Raw genomic sequence first — 12,872 nt, 5'->3', positions numbered from 1 at the left:
ATTATGTAGTTTCCTCTAAAAATTTAAATATGGAATTGCCATTTGACCCAGTAACCCCACTTCTGATTTACATTTTAAATAAACCTTGGTGGCTGTGTGATTGAATTGCAGAGCAGCAAGAAAGCAAGACTAGTGATCAGGTTGGCTGCCCCAACAAGAGTTCGTGGGAGATGAGGGGTTCAGTGTGATGGAGTTGGTACAGGAAGATGGAGGAAAGTCTATAGTTTGGGGATTCGTTTTGAAGATGAGGGAAAGGCAGAAATGAAGAGTGGCACCTATAATTTGGGTGCCATGCTGAGATAGAGAATGTGAAGAAAGACCAGATTGGGGGTGGAGGGACAGATGAAGAGCTCTGCTTTGAACATGTTAAATTTAAGTCACTTAGTCAGTATCTTGGCAGTAGAGAGTTGAATACATGCATTTGGAGCATGGAGGTTCAAAGTTAGAGCCCTCAATATAAGTCTGAAAGTCAATATATGGAAGACATTTCCAACCAAGAGACTGAAGAGAGCACACTTAGAGTGAGGGTGCAGGTAGAGAAAAGAAAATGTTGAAACTAGACCTTTGCATTCTATGAATGTCTGTGTCACTCAACAATGAGAACAGAGAGCACAGTTAATGCAGTAAGAACAGCTGCAGTTTCTAGAAGGCAGGAGCAACTGCACTGTGCACTGCTAAAATTTGGGGTATGATTGGATTTTCAAAATACTTCTTTTTAAAAAATATATGTATTTTTATTGATTTCAAAGAGGAAGAGAGAGGGAGAGAGAGAGAGAGAAACATTAATGAGAGTGACACATTGATCAGCTGCCTCCTGCACACCCCTTACTGTGGATCGAGCCCACAATGGAGGCATGAGCCTGACCGGGAATTGAACCAGGGACCTCTTGGTCCATGAGATGACACCCAACCACTTGGCTGTCACACCAGCCAAGTTCAAAATACTTCCTTTAAGTAAAATGTTAAAGTACCTCAAAATGATTGTTAGCTATGTTCAGTAAATGTTTGTTGATTGAGTGGATGAATAAAAGAATGTATAGATGAATACAGAAAAGGCAAAAATTATGGGTCCAACTCTTGGTTCTGTCAGTGACTAACAGAACTTTTCATTTCCTGCTTAGACTTGGGTTCACTTAAGATGTGAACTCTTTATTGCTGGAGGTTCTGTAACAGAGCACAGTAGTCCATGTTCTCCAGAGAAACAGAACCAATACGTAAGTGTATACATAAAGAGATTTATTATAAGGAACTGGCTCATGTGACTACAGAGTCCTGCAAGTCCCCAGATCTGCAAGGTGAGTCAGAAAGCTGGGAACCCAGGGAAGCTGATGGTATAATTCCCATCCAAAAACTTGCACACTGGACGGAGAAAAGCCAATGTTTTAGTTTCAGTCCAAATGCAGGAAAGACAAACAAACAAACAATATCCCAGTTTGAAGGTCATTAGGTAGGAAGAATACTCTCTGACTTAGGGTGGGATCAGTCTTTTTGTTCAATTCAGACCTTCAACTAATTGGCTGAGGCCCTCCCACATTAGGGAGGGAAATCTGCTTTACTCAGTCTGCTGATTCAAGTATTAATCTCATCCCAAACACTCTCACAAAAACACCCAGAATAATGTAAGCCTAAATATCTGGGCATCCTGTGGCCCAGTGAAGTTGACAGATAAAATTAATCATCACACAAAGGCTTGATAACTCCCTGTCTGGGATTTTGCAGGATAGATTCTTAAGGTTAAAGTATAGGTTGGATTGCTTTTAAAAGTCTCCTCCACTTAGTGGAATGGATGATGCTAGGATTTATAGGATACTGGCGGCCCGGTGCACAAAATTTGTGCATGGGGGATGGGATGTTCTTCAGCTCGACCTGCACCCTCTCCAATCTGGGACCCCTTAAAGGATGTCTACTGCTGGTTTACAGGGATCAGGCCTAAACCAGCAGTGGGACATCCTTCTCTCAATCTGGAACTGCTGACTCCTAACCATTCACCTGCCTGCCTGCCAACTTGCTTGCCCCCAATTGCCCGCTGCTGCCAGCCTGCTTGCTCCCAAATGCCCCACCACCACCCTGATCAGACCCAGTAACCCCACTTCTGATTTACATTTTAAATAAACCTTGGTGGCTGTGTGGAGATTGAATTGCAGAGCAGCAAGAAAGCTTCCCCAACAAGAGTTTGTGTGAGAGATGAGGGGCTCAGTGTGATGGGGTTGGTACAGGATGATGGAGGAAAGTCTATAGTTTGGGGATTTGTTTTGAAGATGAGGGAAAGGCAGAAATGAAGAATGGCACCTATAATTTGGGTGCCATGCTGAGATAGAGAATGTGAAGAAAGATCAGATTGGAAGTGGAGGGACAGATTAAGAACTCTGCTTTGAACATGTTAAATTTAAGTCACTTAGTCAATATCTTGGCAGTAGAGAGTTGAACACATGCATTTGGAGCATGGAGGTTCAAAGTTAAGGCCCTCAATGTAAGTCTGAGAGTCAATATATGGAAGGCATTTCCAACCAAGAGACTGGATGAGCACACTTAGAGTGAGGGTGCAGGTAGAGAAAAGAAAATGTTGAAACTAGACCTTTGCATTCTATGAATGTCTGTGTCACTCAACAATGAGAACATCGCTCCCCTGCTGGTCTGATCAACCCCAATGCCCCCCCCACACACACACACACACACACCGGCCTGATCACCCACAACTGCCCTCCCCTCTTGGCCTCTGACAGCCTCTACCTTGGCCCCACCACTATGGCTTTGTCCAGAAGAACATCCGGAAAGTCTGCTGGAAGGTCTCCCAGTCTAATTAGCATATTACCCTTTTATTAGTATGGATAGAGGCCTGGTGCACGGGTGGAGGCCAGCTGGCTTGCCTTGAACGGTGTCCCAGATCAAGGTGGGGGTTCCCTTGGGGCATGGGGTGGCCTGGGCAAGGGGTCTGTGGTGATTTGCAAGCTGGCCACGCCCCCATGGGGTGAGGGTACCCGCTAGGGTGGCATGGCCAGCCTGGGTGAGGGGATGATGGCTGTTTGCATCTGGTCACACACCCTTCCAGGTGGGCGTCCCCACTGGGGTGCCTGGCCAGTGTGGGTGAGGGGCTGAGGGCTGTTTTCAGGCTGACGGGTGACTGAAGCTCCCAACCGCTCCTTTTTATATTTTATTTTTTATTCTGGGCCAGCTTTAGCTTGAGGCTTGGCTCCAGCTTATCTTGAGGCTTGGCTCCAGCTCTTAGGGCTCCACTGCTGAAAGCAGGTTTCTGGCCTTAGTTTACCTTCTGTATTTGAAACAATGTTGCGATCCTGCTGGCTGAAGCCCAGCAGACTAAGGCAGGTTTCTGGGGTTTTGTTTAGCTTCTATATTTGTTACAATGTTGCTTAGAGTGCAGCTGATAGGCCGGCAAGGCAGGCGGGGAAGCTTGGGTTTCTCCGTCACTGAAGCAAGCAAGCCTCCCTGTTCGCGTCAGCTGCCTGGCTGCCAGCCCCCATCTTGGTTGGCAGTTAATTTGACTATCTCCCTGATTAGCCAATGGCAAGGGTAGCAGCCATACACCAATTACCATGTTTCTCTTTTATTAGATAGGATAAGCAAGTGAAAGGAACATGGACTAAGTGAGAGTAATAAGTACTTTGTTGCAATATTATCTGGAATATAAATTACAGCTCAGACAGAGGCTCAGAGGTCAAGCAAGCCCAGGGTGTATCTAAGTGTTTTCCTTTGTAAAGTCAGAATTGTTAAAGCCCTCAGGTTCTGACTGGTATGCGAGATTGCTTTCATTTTTTGGGTTTTCTCTTCTCTCCAACACAGGTCTTTTGAAGTGGATTCCTTTATTTCACCTAAAGGTCCTTGGGTGCCCTCCGTTTTCTAAGTGACAGAAGCAAGTGAAAGCGATGGCAAAGGTTGGGAACAGCTTTGACACAGACAGAGAGAAGGCTCCCTTTGCTCTCTGTTTTACCCTTAATGTCTCCTGTACTCATCTTTCATGCCTCTTTCTTCTTTCTGTTGCTCTGTTCAGGTTTTCTCCACTCTTAGGTATCACATTTGTGCAGATGCTAACAGGTGCCTATAGGTGGCAGCAACCTTCTGAAACAGTGGCAGATGTAGGATGGATTTCTGCCTTTCACACACTTTCTTGGGGGCCCTGGGGTGTGGTGTGGATCATGTGATGGGTAAATATTCAGACAAACTGCATTTTCTGTTTCCAAAACAAGGAAGTGGCACTGTCCTGGTTTATGCTAAAATATTTGTTATCCTAAATAAAACTAATACTCAATGTGGAGGGAGGATAGTTGCAACTCTCATCCTAAAAAAACTTAAAAAACTTCTGGTTCACATCTATTAAAAAGTGAGGGCCCATTGTCTGCAATTGCTGATTCTAACATCTGTTGAGCTCTTATCATTTCCCAGCAGCTGTAGGAACAAGGACAGAACTAGGCAGTTCACTAAGGTATGTAATCAGTTAAGTTCAGAGGTGCAAATAGATATCTCCTCCTACCCCTTAAAGATAATTTATGCAGAGTAAACAGACCAGTGAGCCCATTTGCCCAAATACAGATGGCTTTGCCTGATAGGAGTGTGTTACAGAGGTCGTTAAAAGTGAAAGTTCAATAACCTCACATCAAATACAGTCCTTTACAAGAAAAATAGCTGATGCCAGTGCCATGGAGTTTGTCCATATGGAACGCTCCTGTCTTTGAAAGCCCTCAGGCCGCAGGACAGAATAGAGCATTGAGGAAAACTCAGTTCACCCCGTGGGGACACCCAACAACTGTTTAAGCCTTTTACTGACTTGAGCAAGTGTTTTTATTTAAAGCCAGGTTTCCAAAAAAGAACTTTATATAGTGTCTTGGTTGGAATACCTATAGCCTTCCTCCTTCACCCAGCAACCTTCACAGTTATGCTCTAAATTCTGAGGCGAGGCATTGTGATAGAAAGACCAGTTTAGGTTGACATGCACCATTCTTTATACTCTTTGTGTGGGTATTCATCCTAAATATTTCATATTCATTGTTGAGTAGGTCACTTGCACACACAGTTTAAGAAATTAAAAATATATTAAAAGGAATACAGTAAAAAGACACCTTCAAATATCTGCTTGCTACCCATCTATAGGTTACCACTGTCATGAATTTTTTATGTATCCTTCCAGAGTAGAAGTGCATACAAATAAAGGCACAAAAAGGAAAACTCTATTCACATTGTGCTCCATCTTCCTGTTTTAAATAACACTATAGCTTGGAGAACTCTCCATACCAATACCTAGAAAGCTCCCTTATTTTGGTTTACATAAAGCTGCATAAAGCCTCTTGCATAAATCAAAGTATATACCATATTTTTTTACTAACCATTTCTCCACTAATAGATATTGAAGTGATTACCAGTCTTCTGCAATTACAGACAGTGTTACCATTAATAATCCTATAATATATATTTTTATTATCTGCCAAGACATCTGGGGGTAAATGGCCAGAAGTGTAATTGCTACATCTGAGAGTAGATGTATACTTCCTGTAGATTGATTCTTTGTGTGCTCCCAAACTTCATGTGTTCAAATCTCAACTCCCAAAGTGATGCTATTAGGAGGTAGGGCCTTTGGGAAGTGATTAGGTCATGAGGGCAAAACCCTTGTGAATGGGATTAGTGCCCTTATTAAAGATCCCAGAGAGCTCCCCTGCCCCTTCAACCACATGAGGACACAGAGAGAAGATGCTGTCTGTCTGTGCACCAGGGTGGGAGGTCGAGGTGGGAGGGGGTGGTGGCCGGGGGGAGTGGGGAAGGCTCTCACAGACGCTGAATCTGCCAGTGTCTTGATCTTGGCCTTCCAGTCTCCAGAAGTGTGAGAAATACATTTCTGTTGTTCATAAGACCCAGTCTACGGTATTCTGCTATAGCAGCCCAGATGGACTAACAAACATTCTAAAGTTTTCTTCTACTCAATCTTGTACAAGTTGTATTACATCCACTTCCATATTATCTTTTGGTTGTTATTGAAAAAAAGGAGTCATTGCTTTCATTATATGTTCTAAGTGGCTGCTGTTAATATATGTGTATGAAGTTACTGAGTTCTATGTAATAGTTTTGCACTGTATTACTTTAGTAAGACTTCTAGTCATTTTTAAAATTGATTAATTGGTTCCTTTAGTTTTCCAAATATTTAGTTTTATTGTCTTCTGCATATAGTGATGGTTTTCAATTTTCTGTTCCATTTTAAAATCTGAATTATTTTTCAAATTTCATATTTAATTCTATAGTGAAATATTAAAAAATAATGATATTGTTAGGCATCCTTGATCTGATTATGATACTTAATAGAAATATCTCTAGTACTGGCTTTTGAACTGAAATACAGACATTTTATCTAGTTAAAGTAGTGTCCATGTATTCTTACTTTTTATTGATTTTACAGAGAGTGGAAGGGAGAGAGAAAGAAACATGGAAGTGAGAGAGATACATCAATTGGCTGCCTCCTGTATACGCCTCAACTTGGGGTGGAACCCGTGCAACCTAGGAATTGCCCTGACTGGGAATCGAACTGGCAACCTTTTGGTGCATGAGACAAAGCTCAACCAACTGAGTCACGCTGGCCAGGGCCATGTATTCTTTTTTTTTTTTTTTTAATGTATTTTATTGATTTTTTACAGAGAGGAAGGGAGGGAGATAGAGAGCTAGAAACATCGATGAGAGAGAAACATCGATCAGCTGCCTCCTGCACACTCCCCACTGGAGATGTGCCCGCAACCAAGGTACATGCCCTTGACTGGAATCTAACCTGGGACCTTTCAGTCTGCAGGCTGACGCTCTATCCACTGAGCCAAACCAGTTAGGGCAAGGGCCATGTATTCTTATTTTATTAGTATTTGCATCAAGAATGGTTATTGAAATTTTTAAATGTCTTTTGAGAGACTATGTAGATACTCATATGATTTTCAATTATTATGGTATTTATATCAGTAGATTTCCTAAATTCCATCTTTGAATTTAGCCAAAGCTTCACTTAATTATAATTATTTTAGTGACACTGAAGTCTGTTAGTATTTTATTTAGGCTTTGGAATTACTATTCATATGTAATATTTCTTGATAAGTTTTTCAAATGTCATCATGTTGATAATAATACATTTGCTTTAAAAATAATTTGGAGGCTTTTCTTCTTTTTTCTCCTCTCTTCATAATATTGAAATTATCCATTCTTTAGTTTTGGTAGAATTTCCCTGTGAAGCTGTCTAGCTCTTTGTCATCTCTGTGGGTTTTTTGTTTTATTTTGTTTTGTTTTTTCTATGAAAATTAGCCATTTGGTTTTTATTTCTTATTTCCTCTGGTGTCCACTTTGGTGAATTACATTTTACTAGAAAATTATTCATTTCCTCTAAGTATTCAGAACATTTCCAGAGAATTGAACAAGTGAGCTCATATTATTCTTTTAATTTTCTCTCTTTCTTTGATATAGTCCCTTTTTCACTTCTAAGTTTTTTCTAATTTTATCCTTGTTAAAAAATGGGTTTTTGCGTTTATATATTTTTTCATTAACAGTGCTACTATTTTCCTATTTTCTAACTCATTAAATTCTGTTTGTAACTTTGAAATGACGGGTATTGTAGGGCTTTATTTTCTAATTTTTTGAGGAAGATAAAAATGTGTTTGTTTTCCATCATTTTTTATTTTTGTATGTTATAAAAGTTATTATTTTAAATATATATTTTTATTGATTTCAGATAGGAAGGGAGAGGGAGAGAGAGACAGAAACATCAACGATGATCTGCTGCCTCCTGCATGCCCCACACCAGGGATCAAGCCCGTAAGTTGGGCATGTGCCTTGATCAGGAATCAAAACATGACCTCCCGGTTCACGGTTCGATGGCTCAACCACTGAGCCAAGCCAGCTGGGCTGAGAGTTGGAAAACTTTGCAGTTTTTTTTCCACATTTTAACTTATATACATATATATATTTTTTATTAATGATCATTGAAAAGTTAACATTTCATGACTCGGCTATTAGCAGAATATTTTTATACATAGGTGTGGAACAGGATAATAATCCAGGCTTCCCAGCAAAGGGCTTGCTTCTTCTCCACTGCCACGGAAAGTGACTGCTACCTATTGTTTGTCTGTGTGATTTGTATTTCCATTTCTCCTCTGCCCATCTGAGCCAGATTGAGTCCATCATGACTTCTGTTATCAACTGCCCTCATTCTGCTACAACACACCCATTGTTAAAAATACAAGATGTATCTCTTGCACTATCTTTTTAAAATGTGCTTATTATGGCTCCACTCACCACTCTGAGTTTCTTATTTCCATTTCCTCCCAGCTGCTGCCTAGTCTTTGGCTTTTGCAAGTCCCTACAGGTTTCTGAAGCGTGCAGATGATCTGACTTCTAAATTTCATGACAGTTTAATTTGCAAGATTTAAAACACTCTCCTAGTTGCTTTTGTTTTCTTTTACAGGAGAAGAGGGGGAAAGCCCTGATTTACACAGTCATGTTTATAAGAAAATTTCTTCTGAGTTTTTAATGGAATCTCTGATTCCGTTATCCTATCTTCTGAGCCCCTTGTGCCCCGTCTACTCATCTATGTGCAAGTTCTTTACTGCCATTTGACTATCATGGATAAGCTCTTTGCCAGTGTATTTTTTCCTTCTGGAAACCACATGCCCTGCTATCATTTTTGCATATTAATTTATTTTCAAACTTGAAAATGTATTTTCCCATTCCCTTCCTTATTTTATAAAAAAGTTTGTAAATACATAATGTATGGAATGAATATTAATTTAGTTATCACTGTTTTTATTGTTCATCTAGAGTACCTAATACTGAAAATTCACTGTTTTTTTTTTTAATACTCATATAACAATGCTGTGTATAAATAGCAGTTCCTTGATTTCCAGGAAGTTTATGATCTACTGAAATCACCTACTTCTTTTTATTACCAATTAATTTAAATCAAACAATGAAACAAAAAAATGATAATAGGCAGCCTTGAAGTTAGCTTGCAAACAGTGTACCAGTCAGTAGCTATTTTTATCAAAATAGCCAAGAAGACAGCAGCTACTTGAGCTGTGGTTTCAGCTGGTTCATTTCCTGTGTGCACTCACATGAATTGTCTGCCTTCTCTGACTCCTTGCCTCCTCTTCTATAAAAGGAAGGGTTTGGTGGCCTCCAAGTGCCCTGCTGTACTTAACATGTCCCACCACCCCAGGGTTACCACTTAGGCATTGCACTGAAAACTCCAGGCTTCCTTACATTCCAGCACATCGGGAATCCACGCAACTCCATCTTCTACCCACTCTCCCTAACATCCTCTCTGGGCTCCAGTCTCTATTAGCTGGCCCCTTGACCTGCACCCGCTTTTATCACCTTATCTCCACCCTTGTAATTGGTGCTCTTTGTTTCCAGTGTAACTTCACTCAGAGCCCTAGTTTCTGGATCTTGCTAGACTTTTCGTAGCAGCTACCCTAAACCCACCTCCTGGGCTCCAGTTGTTGCCCAGTTTCACAACAGGAGCAGAGGGAGGTGCTCAGCTTTGTTTCCCGGCCTGCACAGCAGCTCTCTACAAGCCCGCGAATGTGCAGTTTCATCAGCTGTGTGTCAGCTTTCAACCAGTGCTTCACAAGTGGCATAGGTGGGATAGCCAGGGATGAGGATTGTGTTCTTCTTCTGATTCAAATTCATTTAATCTAAAGACTATTTTCTTTTCAAGACAAACTCTTTTTCTTTCTTTCTTTAGTCATTTGCCTATGTTTTATGTTTACTTCTAATAGACTCTCTCTCTCTCTCTCTCTCTCTCTCTCTCTCTCTCTCTCACACACACACACACACACACACACACACAGTGTACATACCTCACAGGAAACGGAAACTTGCCTCCATTTGGGGTCCTGAAACAATGCTCTGAGGTATAAGTCAGGGGTATTTTGCTAATCAGATTTTCTACACCAGGAAATGAGTGTAAATATCTACTCTCCCCACCCCCAATTTTTTTCAGAAACAGATTATGAACAAGTGGAAGTCAAAACCCTCTTTGAATACAATTCTTGGAAGTTAGAAATCGCAATTACCATTATTTCCCCATGAAAGGCTTTGCAGTACTCAATAGTTTATCTCCATGACAACCAGATGAGCTGTTTCTTTTCCTGCTATTTTTTCTTTTTTTTAAAAAAATTCACATGTAAATCAGTTAAAAGTATGTATCCCAACACCTCATAATTAGTCATTTACAAGGCCAGTATGAGGACGGGCTCCCCTAGTTTGGAGGTCAGATAGCCTCCCCCAAAGTAAGCCATCAGAGTTTCAAGAAGTTGGTTACTTTGCTTAAAGCCCAACATGATAATATTAGGCTTTAAACAAAATTTACTAGTGATATGACTTTATATAATTTAATTTATTAACTCCCTCGTATTTGAGTTTTTTCACATATACCTTAAGAACGGGTTAATGGATGCATTAGATAAGGTGTGAGCAATTGCCTAACAGTGCCAACCATGTAGGAAGTGTTCAAAGTCTTCGTCCTTTTCTTCTTTTCCTCAGGGGCATGGGCTGTGTAGAGGCTCCTTTTGTGTTGAATACATAAGCAGTGATTATAAAGTTCACTGGTTCCCAGAAGGGAGGAGGCATGCAGTAGTCTCTGTTAGGGCTCTCTTCCACTGCTGGTGGCAAAGCCCTGCTCCGTGTCAGGGGTGGGTTGGCCCATTTAGCTGGTTACTTGTGAAACAACTTGTTCTCTCAGAGAAGCAGCTGTGGCTGTGTGCTAATTTCACAAAAGGGAAATCCATCCCTTCACCAAGTAGTCAAGCATAATGAAGAAAAACTGGCAGAATAATTGGGGTAGTTGCTGGATCTCACTTAATAGTGTGGAAAAGAAAATATATAGAACAACATCCGTTTTTTGTTATAAAAAATATCACCTGAGGATATTTTCTCCATTGATTTTTTTTAACAGAGTGTGGGAGGGAGAGAGAGGTGGGGGCAGAGACAAACATCAATGTGAGATAGACACATAGATCTGTTGTGTCCTACATCCACCCCAACCAGGCCCGGGATCAAACCTGCAACCCAGGCACATGACCTCTACCAGGAATCAAACCTGTGACCCTTTTGTCTAACTATTGAGCCATGCTGGCTAGAACAACAATCTTTAAAGGGGAGTGTCCACTTCTGTGTGGGGAGTGCTCAAGTACAGCCAGTCAAAGATGTAGAGTCAAATAGAGGGTGTGAAGGTCACTCAACGCTACAAGGTAGACCCAGAATTCTAGGCAAAATACCTTATGAGTTGAAAAATGAAATATATGCCTGAAGATCTACCTCTTTGTCTCTTAGCATCTTAGTCAGAAACCTCAACAAAAAATCAGAAGACAATCATGTAGATATAAGTGGTTCAATTTTAGGGTATTCTTAGGTTTAAGAAATTCAGGATCAAGAGAAAATGGTTCCTTCATAGAACCGTCTTTTGGTAGAGCTACTGCGTAGAGTACAGAGGAAAGTTGTTGCTGGAAGTGAGGCAAGATGAAAGTGCAGGGACAAGATCATAAAAAAATTTGTCATCTTAAAGATTTTTATTTTTTTCTTATCTGGTGGATGACACATAATGCACCAGAATTAGAATGTTCTAGAATGTTTAGAAATTATGATGGTTCCAAGTTATCAACCTAATTCTATACAGTCATGCAAGACAAATGAAACATACATAAATCGATATCTATTCTCATGGTTATTGTGATGGGTAAAAGTTTCTCAGAAGTTCCAATTCTTTCATTGAGGCTCCATTTTTATAGACCTGTCCATTAATATTCTAATGAAAATGGACAGGTTCTGCTGTATTGAAAAGAGGCGGCATGTACCCATTAGTGGGTAAGTGTTGGACTCTGGATCCAGATTGTCCAGATTTATATCCCTTAGACTGGTGTGACCTTGACAAAATTACATGGCCTCTGCATGTGTCAGTCTTGCCAATTATAAAATAGAGGCCACAGCAGTCCTGTCTTCAGATCAGAAAGTGGTGGGAAGTAAAATTAATATAAGGCACATATAAATGTTAACTCTTATTAGTTCTTTTCCTACTGTTTTTGCATCAAAGCTGAAAGAATTCTTATGCACTGGCTGAAATGTCAAGCAAATTTTGTTTGGTGAGATGCAAGTATAGGGTCACTGGTTTGAAAGAATTTAGTGCTAGAATTAATTTTGCCTATAAAGTGGGAAAGTGGTCAAATAGCCTCAGGAGTCTCTACCCCTGGAATGGTGCCATTGCGTGGATTTCCTTGGTTGGAATTCTATAGATGCAACACTCCAGGCTCACTGTTCCCCTTTGCTCTTGTTCAGCAGCAACAGTTGTCTGACATCTGTCAGCCATCCAAATGGCTTCCTCCACTATTATCATTTTCACAGAGAACAATTCTATGACACCAGACACTGACTGCCTTCCATTTCATTCATGGGGTACTTGTTGCTCTCTTCCTTTGTGCTTCTCCACTCCCTCAATACAGCAATAGTGTGTAAGGTGGAAGTTGTCCAAATGAAATCTCATTTGTCAGGGGCCACTCTACTGAGATTAAATAGCTGATCTGGACTTTTGTTCAGCTCTGGCTCTCTGAGTTCACACAGACTAAGCCTCTGGCAACCTGAAGGTTTTCTTCCTTCCTTCCTTCCTTCCTTTTCTTCTTTTCTTTTCTTCTCTTCTCTTCTCTTTTCTTTTTTCTTTTCTTTTCTTTTCTTTTCTTTTCTTTTCTTTTCTTTTCTTTTTCCATTTTATTTATTTACTTATTTAGTTGCTTGTTTTATTTTTTATCTTTTCTTTTGTTTGGAGTTGTTCTCCTTCTCCTTCCCCTTCTCCTTCTCCTTCCCTTTCCCCTCCCTCTCCCTCTCCCTCTCGTTTTCCCTCCTTCTCCTTTTCC

Source organism: Myotis davidii, unplaced genomic scaffold, assembly GCF_000327345.1.
Source record: "Myotis davidii unplaced genomic scaffold, ASM32734v1 scaffold544, whole genome shotgun sequence".
Classification (NCBI taxonomy): domain Eukaryota; kingdom Metazoa; phylum Chordata; class Mammalia; order Chiroptera; family Vespertilionidae; genus Myotis; species Myotis davidii.
Note: the sequence above shows the minus strand (reverse complement) of the source record.